This window comes from Fukomys damarensis, unplaced genomic scaffold, assembly GCF_012274545.1.
Source record: "Fukomys damarensis isolate Sample0158 unplaced genomic scaffold, DMR_v1.0_HiC HiC_scaffold_36, whole genome shotgun sequence".
Lineage (NCBI taxonomy): Eukaryota > Metazoa > Chordata > Mammalia > Rodentia > Bathyergidae > Fukomys > Fukomys damarensis.
Genome location: NW_022900948.1, coordinates 3,927,311 through 3,940,821, shown reverse-complemented (window position 1 = coordinate 3,940,821; position 13,511 = coordinate 3,927,311).

Genomic DNA, 13,511 nt, shown 5'->3' with positions numbered 1-13,511 from the left:
CCTCCACTTCTCCCTATTTACAAAGACTTTGTTTCTATTTTTCACTTTTCTCATACGTATTCCTTACCCTTCTTTCCCTCCCCCAACTCCTGCCATACCCTTCCCCTTTCCCTTTGGACCTATATTCCCTATTATACATTATCTATTGAAAGGGAAGTTATACTCCCAAATTCATTCTTTTGATTTCTTTGATTCCAAAAGCAGAGAAAGACCCAACCAAGAAAGAGAATTACAGGCCACCTCTCTAATGGACATAGATCTAACTTTGTGTGTGGCCACTGTAAGCCTACTTGTAAATCCTGAAATATGTTTATGTCTTACATTAAACAACTTTCTTTATTGAGTACTGATGGATACATCTATATTAGTAATATTTTGCCACACAGAAATAGATTTAACTCACTGTATCTATTGTTCTATTTGACTGTTCTCTATATTTGAGCACAAGAATACCAGGCAGTGTCACTCCCAAAACCTGAAAAGATGCACTTCCCTTCTATTCCTCACATTTTTCCATATGTTATAGTGAATTCCATTTTGAGGAATCACATCCACCCTTAAACTTTACTGGAGATGTCATTTTTAAAATTAGATTTAGCAGAAAATACAAAATATCTGAAGAATCTCAATATAATTATTCAATTAAGAGCTCTAATTTGAACTCATATTTCTTCTTTACCATATTTTATACTGATGAGGAAGAAATTAAATTATACTTATATTTACATATTGTTTACACTAGGTATCTCTTTGGATTGTCTACTTGGTACTTTAATTGCCTACAACATCTCTGCTTCCTTGCCATTCTTACAACGACTAACAGAAATGACATATTTTTGCATGTATCAAAATCTGTCCTGGGATTGGCACTTGGTTTCAGCTGAACCTAAGTCTCTTCCCTTGAATTTTTTAATTTATCTCCGTGTCAAGAACAGACTTCTAGTGGCAGATAATGCAGTGTGTAAAATTTGTTATCATGACTATCTTTTCTGTCATGTCAAAAAAGTCTGTAAACAATGAGGTAAAACAAAGCCAGAGCATATAGAGAAGAAATAAAACACAGAGGCATTTGGTTAGAGTCTTAGACATTAGTGTTTTCTGGGTGTATGCAGGTGTTCTATCCATGGGCACACATAGTAGACATGGGGAAAATGGTCAGAAGTATGTGTGAGATGGATATACAGAGAAAAGGGACGTTTGGAGCCACATGCCGGAAACTTGCTGGAATGCATGATTTGAGATTAAAATACAGTCTATAGGGCCACAAGTCTAAGTAGGGTCGAAGTACATTGCCTTAAGGAATGAATGCTCTGGCCCTCTCCTCCCCACATTAGATGGACCCTAAACTCAATCACGTGACAAACCACTCTGACCATTCCCTGTCCTTCCCATATCCCCTGCAGGAATTTCTGCTCAGATGTCATTCTTTTGTTCTTTATCCCTGCTTCCTGTTCCTATCAATAAAAACCCACAGAAGCTTCAGTTTGAGACTCTCTTTTTTCCTGAAACTCCTATACTGAGGAGTCTTGGGTAAAAAGCAGTCCCTGTGGGCCCCCATGCAGGTTAAATGGGACATAGTCTCTGAATAATCTCTCATCCTTTGTGTGATGTCATGTCTTTGAATAGCGACAAGTAGACAGACTAAATTCTAAAATACAGAAAATTTAAATCCTAGTTTTACTATTGTACTAACTCCAGAAGAGCAGAGATATTGGTCTTGTTTCACTCACTCAGCATTTATGGAACACCCTAAATGCCCAATAAATTTGTTTAAAAATGATTATCTATGATGCTCTCTATTTATATTACTAACCAAATTTGAGTTTTACAATTCATACAGTTGTAAGACTAGCACGACCAATTGGTAAACTAGCACAGACATATGAAGGTTTGCTTTTCTTAAAATTACAAAACTATCTTAATATTCCATATTTATGCTTAGTAAATATATTGCAGTATTAATGGAAACAAAATTTGACAATCTGATAATTCCTTATGTAAAATGGTTGTAGAATACTTAATAAATCTATTTTGATGCAATGACAATCTCAAAGGATGGTTACTTAAATAGACACTTGACCTGACATGTGTACTGACCATACTTGATGAGCGAGGACGGTCTTGTCATTAGTTGAACATATGCACATGTGTTACAGAAAGATTTGAATTGTCTGACTCCTTGATCTTTCTTTTTATCACCATATTCTAATTTAGTACCTCCTCTTGTATGAGAGTTAGTAACTCAATTGCTAGTCACTTTAGAAAACATCATATAATATGAGGGATAGCTGAAACATGCATAATCTGTGCATTTATAGAAATAAAATGACTCTATTTTTATCACAATTGACAAAAGATGTGCCACACCTTCACTATAACATCAATTAAAAATGGAGAGAAAAATGACAGAGATAAAAAAAGGAACTTCAGAAACATATTTTAACAGCTGAAAGAAGATGGATTTCTTTGTTTTGTTGTATTTATTGAAAGAAAAATGATGGAAATTGTGCCATTAATTATAGCAGAGTGAAGCATAAAAGGGAAAATAGAAACTAGATTACCTACTAGAAGAAGATGCTGTGAAAAATGTGAAAAATCATGGGAATTGTGGAGTCCAGCTCAGCCAGCATCTGACAGTATCTAAGAGGTGTAGTAGTAGAAATTCTCCCCCCAAAATGGAGTGAATGGTTCAAAGATAAGTACAGCAAAAGAAAGGAGTCTAGACACTCTACCAGAAGAAATTTGGGTTCCATTGTAGAGACCAGAGCTCAAAAGTAAGATTTAAGTGCCACTATGAATCAACAAGAGAGAGACCGCTTCTCAATACTCTGAGTAATACCAAAATCAGATTCCAAAAAGCAAAATTGGGTCATGAGGTGATTATTAGAGATAAAGAAAAATCTTACTTAGAAGAGCTAGCATAATGACAGAGCAGGAATACAAGAAACATTTGCTACTGATACAAAAAGAAATATTGTAAAGTTCTTACAACTTTTCTATCCTGATCAGACTGGAATTAGATACTGAGAAATAGAAGAATACTGTCCGGAGTTTCAAAATAAATAACTTAAATTTTTTTCTTTATTAGACCATTTGGAGGTTGGTGACAGGACAATGGAGAAGAGAATGGAACAGTTTACCACCCATCTTTCACACCGAGCAGATGTGTCTGGTGTCTCTCTCATGTGGCCTCTTGCTAACTTTAAACCTCAGTCTGGAGACGAACACAGCTAGGATGTGCGAGGAACAGCAACTCACACAAGGTCTATGGAGCACAGTAAAAGTGGAGGGATGAATAGGAAATAGCAAGGCCCAACGGTGGGAGAGAGGTGAAATATCATGGCATAACTAACATTCTGCCTTGTTCTTCTCCTGAAACATGAAGTTTGGGAAATGTGTGAAAGAGAAGAATTAAAGGGATCAAACTTTTTTTTTAAAGTGAGGTTAATATATTGAAATAAGAGAGAGGATATCCATGGATGAAGTGTTAGTACATTATTACAGGTTATGGTAAATGGAACTGGAATGCTTGCACCAGAACTAAGGGAAAGGAGTCCATTCTGTGTTCCAGATTTACACATATCCTGAAAGTTTGAAAACAAAACAAAACAAACAAAAAAACTGAACTCTTTCCTAAGACAAAGCCAAGAAAAGAATGTATAATTTGTAACATTTGTAATTCTTACTGATGTTTCTGAAAATGGTATAGTTGCATAATAAAGTACATAAAATTGATGGTTAGTATATGGCTTCTTGCAACTATGAAATTCTGAGTTTTTAGGAAGGGAATTTTGCAATACACTTTGATTTCATGAAATGTGTGTAATGATTTCTCTAATATGTATATTATTTTTCCAGTACATTAGAATTAAATAAGTTTCAAAGAAGTAATAAACATAATTAATATGGGTTCATATTATTTGTTAATTTATATAATACAGCAACTAGTAACGGGAAAAAAAGGCATGAGGATGCATCAAATTAAATTTGTGATGAGAATTGTAAAACATTAAAAACTACTGATATTTCAGGCAATAAATAGAAGTTGGACATACACAAATTTTCAAATAGAATGTTTTTAGTTAGTTAACTAAGCTATTTTGATAAATATTATGGTAGGAGAATGACGGCTCACCAGAGATGTTGATGTTCTAATTCCTGAACCTGTGAATACATTAGGTCACATGGTAAAGGAGAATTGAAGTTGCAGATGGGATATTTACTTAAAGGAACCACTTGAACCTGAGTTAAGATCATATTCTGGATGATCTGGAGAGAGTCCAATGTGACCAAAAGGATCCTTCTAAGAGGTAGAAAATGAGTCAGTGTCAGACAGGATGTGATGATGATAAAAGCAAGGTTGGACATTATAAGGTACTGACTGACTCTACCTTTCTTGGCTGCTAAAATTCAAAGACCATGAGCAAAGGACTGGGGTGTGACTCTAGAAGGTAGAAAATGGGCATTCATCAATGTCAATGAACTAAATGTCCAGACAACTTCTCTCTTGCCAACATATTGATGGGAGTACAGCGAGAATCATTTTAGAATTTTGAACTCCAAAATAATAAATGTCTGTTGCTTTAAAATACTGTCTGTATTAGGGTTGTTGTAATTTATTACAAAAGCCTGGGAAAACTAGTAGAAATATCAATCTACCATTTATCAGATTGAGCTATATTCACAGTTGTAGCTATTTTAGCTTAGTTTTGAAGGCTTTTACTTGGCAACTGGTTTGAATAAGAGAATCTTGTTTGCTTTCTTGTAATGGAATTTCACAAAACATCCTATTAGACATGACCTTGACTCTGATTAAAATGTCTCCTCCACTGTCCCCTAAACAAAAAGTAGACTAATTAGAATATTTGAAATTATGAATCTACTTTCATGTCTAAATCATATATAACTGTGTGATCTTTGAAAGAAAAATGCAAAATATCTCAAAGACCTTTGAGTTGGAAAGGCAACGGGAGCGCCTTGCAAAAACCAAAGCAAAGCCTTTCTTGAGGAAAATACTTTCACTGGCAGCTCTGTAGCTATTTTCAGAGGAATAAACAAATAGATACACTAGAAGAAATCACATTTTGTAAATGTGGATTATAATAATTTTAATAATGGAATTAACAACTGCACATATAAAATGAATATGTTGATATAAATTAGGAAATAATTCAAGTAAAAATTTAAAAATATAAAAATAGGTCATGATATATTCAAAAAACAACATAGAAGTTGAGAGAGGGATCCATAATTATAAAATATAAAAAAAATCAAGCCAGACATGGCATTGCAAACCTGCAGTCTTGTGGCTTGGCAGAGTGAGGCAGGAGGATTTCTGTGGGTTTCAGGCCATCCTGGGCAACATGATGAGTTCAAAACCAGCCTGGAATGCATAAGAAGATCCTGTCTCAAAAACCAAAAATAAATATTAAGTTAATAGACAGATGCAACAATTTACTGAGCAAATTTGTAAAGAACATGAAAACAGAACTATATTGAAAAGAAGTGGTGATAGTGGGCATCCTTGTCTTGTTGCTGATTTTAACGTGAAGGTTTTCAGTTTTTGACCATTTGATACGATGTTGGCTGTTGGTTTTTCATACATAGCCTTTATTAAGTTCAGATATAGACCATCTATTCCAATTTTTTGCAGGTTTTTTTTCATGAGTCATTTATCAGATTGAGCTATATTCACAGTTGTAGCTATTTTAGCTTAGTTTTGAAGGCTTTTACTTGGCAACTGGTTTGAATAAGAGAATCTTGTTTGCTTTCTTGTAATGGAATTTCACAAAACATCCTATTAGACATGACCTTGACTCTGATTAAAATGTCTCCTCCACTGTCCCCTAAACAAAAAGTAGACTAATTAGAATATTTGAAATTATGAATCTACTTTCATGTCTAAATCATATATAACTGTGTGATCTTTGAAAGAAAAATGCAAAATATCTCAAAGACCTTTGAGTTGGAAAGGCAACGGGAGCGCCTTGCAAAAACCAAAGCAAAGCCTTTCTTGAGGAAAATACTTTCACTGGCAGCTCTGTAGCTATTTTCAGAGGAATAAACAAATAGATACACTAGAAGAAATCACATTTTGTAAATGTGGATTATAATAATTTTAATAATGGAATTAACAACTGCACATATAAAATGAATATGTTGATATAAATTAGGAAATAATTCAAGTAAAAATTAAAAAATATAAAAATAGGTCATGATATATTCAAAAAACAACATAGAAGTTGAGAGAGGGATCCATAATTATAAAATATAAAAAAAATCAAGCCAGACATGGCATTGCAAACCTGCAGTCTTGTGGCTTGGCAGAGTGAGGCAGGAGGATTTCTGTGGGTTTCAGGCCATCCTGGGCAACATGATGAGTTCAAAACCAGCCTGGAATGCATAAGAAGATCCTGTCTCAAAAACCAAAAATAAATATTAAGTTAATAGACAGATGCAACAATTTACTGAGCAAATTTGTAAAGAACATGAAAACAGAACTATATTGAAAAGAAGTGGTGATAGTGGGCATCCTTGTCTTGTTGCTGATTTTAACGTGAAGGTTTTCAGTTTTTGACCATTTGATACGATGTTGGCTGTTGGTTTTTCATACATAGCCTTTATTAAGTTCAGATATAGACCATCTATTCCAATTTTTTGCAGGTTTTTTTTCATGAGTGGGTGCTGAATTTTGTCAAATGCTTTTTCTGCATCTATTGAGAGGATCATATGGTTTTTGTCCTTGACTCTGTTCATATAGTGTATTTCATTTATTGATTTAAATATGTTGAACCATCCTTGCATCCCTGGAATATCCGACTTGGTCAGGATGTATGAACTTCTTGATAATCCTCTGTATTCTGTTTGTCAGTGTCTTATTAAGGATATTTGCATCTGTATTCATTAAGGAGATTGGCCTGTAGTTCTCTTTTTCTGTTGCATCTTTCCCTGGTTTGGGAATCAAAGTGACACTTGCTTCCAGGAATGAATTTGGAAGTATTGCTTCCCTTTCAATTTCATTGAAAAGTTTGAAGAGTAATAGCACCAGTTCTTCTCTAAATATCTTGTAAAATTCAGCAGTGAATCCATGAGCATTTTTCTAGTTAAGCTCCACATTTTCCCTTCCATGTGCTGCTTTCTATAAATGTACAGTAAAGTAGGGCTAGGTGGATATAGTAGACACCATTGGTTGTTTGCACAGATCTCCTACTCCTGGCTTGTGCTATTAACCTCCTACTTCTGGGTTTATTATTTGCTAATGGTTCAGTTTGTACTTTGAAAATAGCCTAGGACCTATAGGAACCTCATTGCCATAAAATGTCAGGGATTTTATTATACTCTTACAAGAAGCAGTAACAACCAAAGCCTGGTTGAATTTGAGATGCAATAACTTGGTCCCTAGTCTGAAGGTAGTATTTATTTTGTGGTAATATTTATTTCCTATAGACCCTGTGACCATAAATGAGTCCACATTTTTGCCTGGTTTTCTTTCTTTGTTCTACTCCTATCACTTTCTTACTGGTTTCACCTAGAGCACTTCCTGACTAAATCACATACACATGAGTCATCCTTTCTAGTTCTGCATCTAGGAAAACAGTTTTTTTTTTTTAATCTGTTCTTCATACTGTAAATATTTTGTGATGGTAAACTCTACATAGACAAACCTTTGAAACTACTTGTACAGATTCTACAGTATAAGGCATTCCTTATTCCTCCTCCTCAGAAGGCACTATATTATTAAATGAATATGATATGTGATAGGATTGTGTACATTTATAAAATCTATATGTAAATATGTTTATGCACTATGCATACATTAGTGAAACAAATTATTCTTCTTGGTGTGAAATTTCAAAAGAATTATCTAGAATATTCAACATTTCCAAGAAATAATATATATTTGACATTAAATGTCTCCTTTCAAATTGTTAGAGTGAAAATCATAGCAGTAGCTGTAGGTGTATGCTTGTGTGCCTGGGTGCTGTCCTCAACTAAAGCTGGCTATGTAGAGAAAAATGGACCAGGACTCTCAGAATGTGACTATTTTTGTGACTCTTCATGTGAAGAACTAACTTATTAGAAGACAGATTATTAGGGTGAAAATTTAAAACACTGATTGACTTTATAAGGGTGTATTTATAGTAGAAAAAAACATTTTTATAAGCAGATATTTTTATAATTATAATGAACTACAGCATAAAAGAATTAAGAAAGAACTTTTCCCCAAATAAACCTCTATTTTGTTTACTAATTATTCCTTTTGAACTCCTTGGGCATTTATAATTTTACAAATGCTTACACTACTTCCTTTTAACTAGTGCATTTAATTTTAATGCTCAAGGAAAAGCTGTCTTGATTTAAACACCTAGTGTTTCTGTTAGAGTTGGGCTGTTTTCAGGGCTCTTAATCCCTTGAGCTCTGAGGAGATAGACAGTGTAGTAAAGAAAGATGTCTCAGGTCACATAGCTACATTTATAAAGCTAAGGGGTCTCGTAGTCTAGCTAGTTAGACTTCTATGCACACATTCAATCAATAAAGCACTGCTTGTACATGTAATATATGCTGAAAACAACAGGAGTCTCTACAGATATACATGATAAGCAAAGCACTTTTTATGTGCTCAAGGAACTGCAAGAGTAGGACTGGAAGTCACAGATGGACTGGTATATCTTTCAGTGTCATCTGATAAGAGACAGAGAGCCTGTGTAATGAGACCGCAGTACTATATAGGAGGAAGAGCAAGGGAACAAAAATGAGGTTTGTATAAAAGAAAGGGATTTTTAATTTGTCAGTGCTTCAGTTCACCAGAAATGATGAAATCACTTGTTTAAAAAATACAAATTTAAAATTTACCAATCACACAATAAAATCACATGTACCCCAATAATCTATTGATGTGTGTGTGTGTGTGTGTGTGTGTGTGTGTGTGTCTGTGTCTGTGTGACTAAATTTTGAGGGAAGGAAAAGTTAAACTCAGTTAAGAACTGGAGAGGAGTGTCTGAGATATTTTTATGGACCATCAAATTTCTGTATCTTATGATACTTTGATTTAGCCATGTCAAATGTAGAACAAAGGTTGTCAGAATAATTCAATTTCACCCAAAGCTTTCAAAATGAATTTTTTTACTAGACTCAAAAACCATTAATAATATTCATTTAATCTGATCCTATTTTTCCATGGGCTGAGGGTATAAGATTCAGAAACAAAGATTAATTTGGCAAAAGCCTAAGTTTTCTGTCATAGGGCCCAATACCAGGATGTGTACTTTTTTACCAGATGGTTTAGGGCTTTTTTTCCAAGTGCAAAATAATACAGACTATAGGTGTTTGCAAATAAGAAACTAATTTCAAAATACATGTGATTTACTTTATTTGCATAAGTACAATATAATATACAATTTTCCAAATATCATTCAGATTTCCTATATTTCAAAACTAAATTTTTGCCCTTATTATATATATATATATATATATGCATGTAGCATCTCTAAATAGTATAATAGATTACTCTCTACAGTTGTCAACCTTTGTTGAATTTATTTTGCAGTTATGTTGTTATAGTCATACAAATCTATATTCTTAGTGCGCTGAGATATTCATAACATATAGTAATCTTTTTATTACAATAAATGTTTAAATATGCTATATCAAATTTAGTATAGAAATCCCCACTCTGTTTTGCCTTAATTTATCATATCATTTTTTATTAGTTTCCAACCTTCTTTCTTTTCTTTTTCTTTTTTGTACCAGGGATTGAACTCAGCAAGTTGCACTTGTGTGGCAGGAACAGCATCGCTCAGCTAAACAAATCCACAGCCCTGTCTCCTATTTTTTTTAATAGCACTCAGCTCGTCTCATGAAAGTAGGACTTAAGAGATGGCAAAGAAAGGACAATCTTAAATTTATCCAAGTTTTCAGGGGAATACAAGAGAAATTTCCAGTCTCAAATAGTTTAAATTATCCCTAAGCATTTGTTACTCTGAAAGAAAGAAAGAAAGAAAGAAAGAAAGAAAGAAAGAAAGAAAAAGAAAGAAAGAAAGAAAGAAAGAAAGAAAGAAAGAAAGAAAGAAAGAAAGAAAAAATTTCCATTCATTAAAGCAATTAGGAGATAGGTACCAAATTTTTTCAAGAGCAATGATCCATATTATGATGATGGAACTATAATTTCTGTTTCCAAACATCTAACAGATTTAAGTATAACGTAAGATAATTGGACCAAACCTTCAAAAGGCTTTCAGTCCAGCTCATTGCTTATTGCAGTCACTTTTACCACACATGCAGGTGAACTAAGGATTTATATTTATGTCATTCACTTATTGCACTTTCCTGCTGCTTGCTTCTTTGTCCATGGAACATGCAGGTAGTACACTTGTTAGGTTGGACTTTATGGTCAATTTGAGTGACAAAGATGTTTTATGTACCTATACCAACTCCCCATGATGAATGTAATCATTATGTCCTACAAATACATACTCAGAAAAATAAAAATTAAAAAAAATAAACACGGGCATGCCAATTATACCTCAGTAAACCTGGAGAAAAGGATTAAAAGAGGAAAGAATAGAGAAACTCTTGGAGAGCGTTTGGATTGTGAGGGTGCTAACCTCATCAGCTTGCTAACTCATGACGTCTCTGCTTTAGAACCAGGTGGCCATGGACTGAAACCTCTTAAACCGTGATCCAATAAACCTCTCCTTTCAGTTGCTGCTCTTGGATAGTTTGTTCCAGCAATGGGGAAGACGACCAATACAGGGAGTGAAATCATAGAAAAGCGAAAGTTTTCTTCTCAACACTCAAAATCAAGGACCTCCATCAACTTTTGTCCCATGGACTTTCATCATATAGCTGAAGGATGACCCATTCTGTCCATCCTGCTCTTGTTTTGGCTGTTCCTAGTGAGCTCAGCATTAGTTGATTGCTTTTATTATCTCCATACAATAGCTTTCTAAAATCACCAAGCTCCAGTTTCAAATCACATTTCACTTATTGTAGAATATACAAGCTCACTTTAAATTGAACATTTCTGGAACATGCATTTTTCACTAAGAATAGCTGCATTGCTTTCAAATTCTTCCCAACTAGCAACTACATTTAGAATACGATTTTCTTCAGACCACATACGTACTCAACAACCAACGTGGGACCTTAATACTTATTTGGTAAAATTCTTGTTCTCCCCATTCAGGACTGTTTGTGCCAATTTTTGTATTGAATGCTCAGCTATAAGTAGTTTCCAAACTTGATTATATATTTTGATTACTATGAGCCATTTTAAAACATCCATGCTTTGACTCAATATATTACATTACATATTACATTAGAATGTCTTATCAAGAATGCTTGGAGTTCTTTAAGTTCCTTAATTGACTGCAATATGTAGTTTGGGACCCACAATTAAATTCTCATAATGCCTTCAAGTGCCATTGTAAATTATCATATATTTACTATTTTATAAAATTATTTCCTCATAGTTACATAGTTTTGATTAACAGTTATTTTTCTTCTAAGGACAAAGCTTAAAATGGAATTATTTCATCAGAAAGAACGTTTTTTTGTTTTGTTTTTATTTTTTAATTGAGTTTATTGGTACAATCTAGGTTTACAATACAGTTACATTCATCATTGGGATTCTGTACCTTTACATAATAGGTCTTGATCCTCATTTTTTCCCCTTGTCCCTGCCCTCCCTTCACTCCCCCCACATTTACAAACACTTTATTTCGATTTTTTCAGAAAGAAAGAATGTTTTTATTGAAATTTTTAAAAGTATTTTATTTGCATACTGTGTTTTTACCATACATAATGAAAGTATGGGTGTCCCTTTGTTTTGCTCCTGTAGGAAAATCTCTATTTCTCCACTTTCTGTCACCTGCCAGTTATAATAAAAAATTATTTTCTATCAAATTATTATCCACACAGTATTTTAAATAAATGAATTTATTCTCTGAGCTCTTGTATTATCCATTATGGAATGTACCCTTTATCATTTCTTCTATTTATCAAACTATTTTACTTTTCTGATTCTAAAAGTTACATGAATCATCACAGACAAATTTGATAGTATTAGAATAGTTTTTTTATTTAATTAAACTAGCTTTGAAGTTCTTTTGTAATTCTTGTTTAATTTTTGTGGCATTAATATCACATTTTTATTTAGCAAACTATTTTGTCACCTAGTAAAGTTATATGAACATTTCATTGTGAAATGCATTTTTTATGTACACCTTAAATTATGGAATACAATTTCATATTTTATGCATTCTCATAGATTAATTTTAAAAATGTTCACTGACATGTTACCTTACAATAAACATTGTATATATAAATTTTTTAAATATTTCTTGTTTTTCTTTAACAAAAAAAAAAATTTAGGCATTCAATAAAAGACTAAGCTACAACCCACTGAGCATTATCAGACTCGCAATATGAGTGCTTTGTGCTATCTGGAAATAATTCTGGAAGATTTTTAATACACTTTTTCAATCAAATTCACAGTATGCTGGCTTATATTTGCCTATTTTATGGCCATTTCCCATTAAATTATAAAAATATACCTATGTCATATATATGTATATAACAAATACTGATATATATTTCTGGAATAATTATATTGGTTCTTGAGAGCACAGTAGTACATTTGTTCTTTAATATTACAATTCAAAAGGTAAAAATGTCAAATGTTCTTTATCAGGTTAATGAATGAAAAGAATATGTTTCCTTAGTTTATCATTTTCTTATGTTTTTTCCATCTTGCGACCATGTTTTATAAAGAAACAATTAAATTAGATGGTATAACTCTTGTGAATATCCTAGGATTGTGTAAAGATATATGTGTACAAATGGATATTTAGACTGTTCTTCAAAATTAGAAATGTTTATTTTTTATTAATAGTATTACTCATTTTACATAAAGTACTAAATAAAATATATTTATTTCTTTTTGTTTGAACTTTCTATATAAAGTTAAAACTTAACTGACCAAAAATGCCATCTATGTAGCTATGCAATTCAAACTTAAACCTAAATAAAAATGTAAATCAGCATATTAAAAACTATCCATTTCACAAATCGTTGTAAAATTATTTGGAAATTTGGAGCAGCAGAGAACAGAGCATAAAGTAAAACTCAAAGTTCCTTACTACTCAAAAATGTGAAAATAGATAATATATTTTCATTTCTGACTTGTAAAAAACCCATATGTTAAAAAAAAAATAAATAAATAAACATTTCTAGACCAATATGATTGTCCATTTCTGTGCAATGTCAAGTCAACACAGTAAATTGGGATGACTTTTTCCAAAGTTGGCAGCACCGTTAAAGTTTCACAAGATTCAATTTATATATATATACATATATATATATATATATATGTATATATATATAAATTGAATCTTGTGAAACTTTAACGGTGCTGCCAACTTTGGAAAAAGTCATCCCAATTTACTGTGTTGACTTGACATTGCACAGAAATGGACAATCATATTGGTCTAGAAATGTTTATTTATTTATTT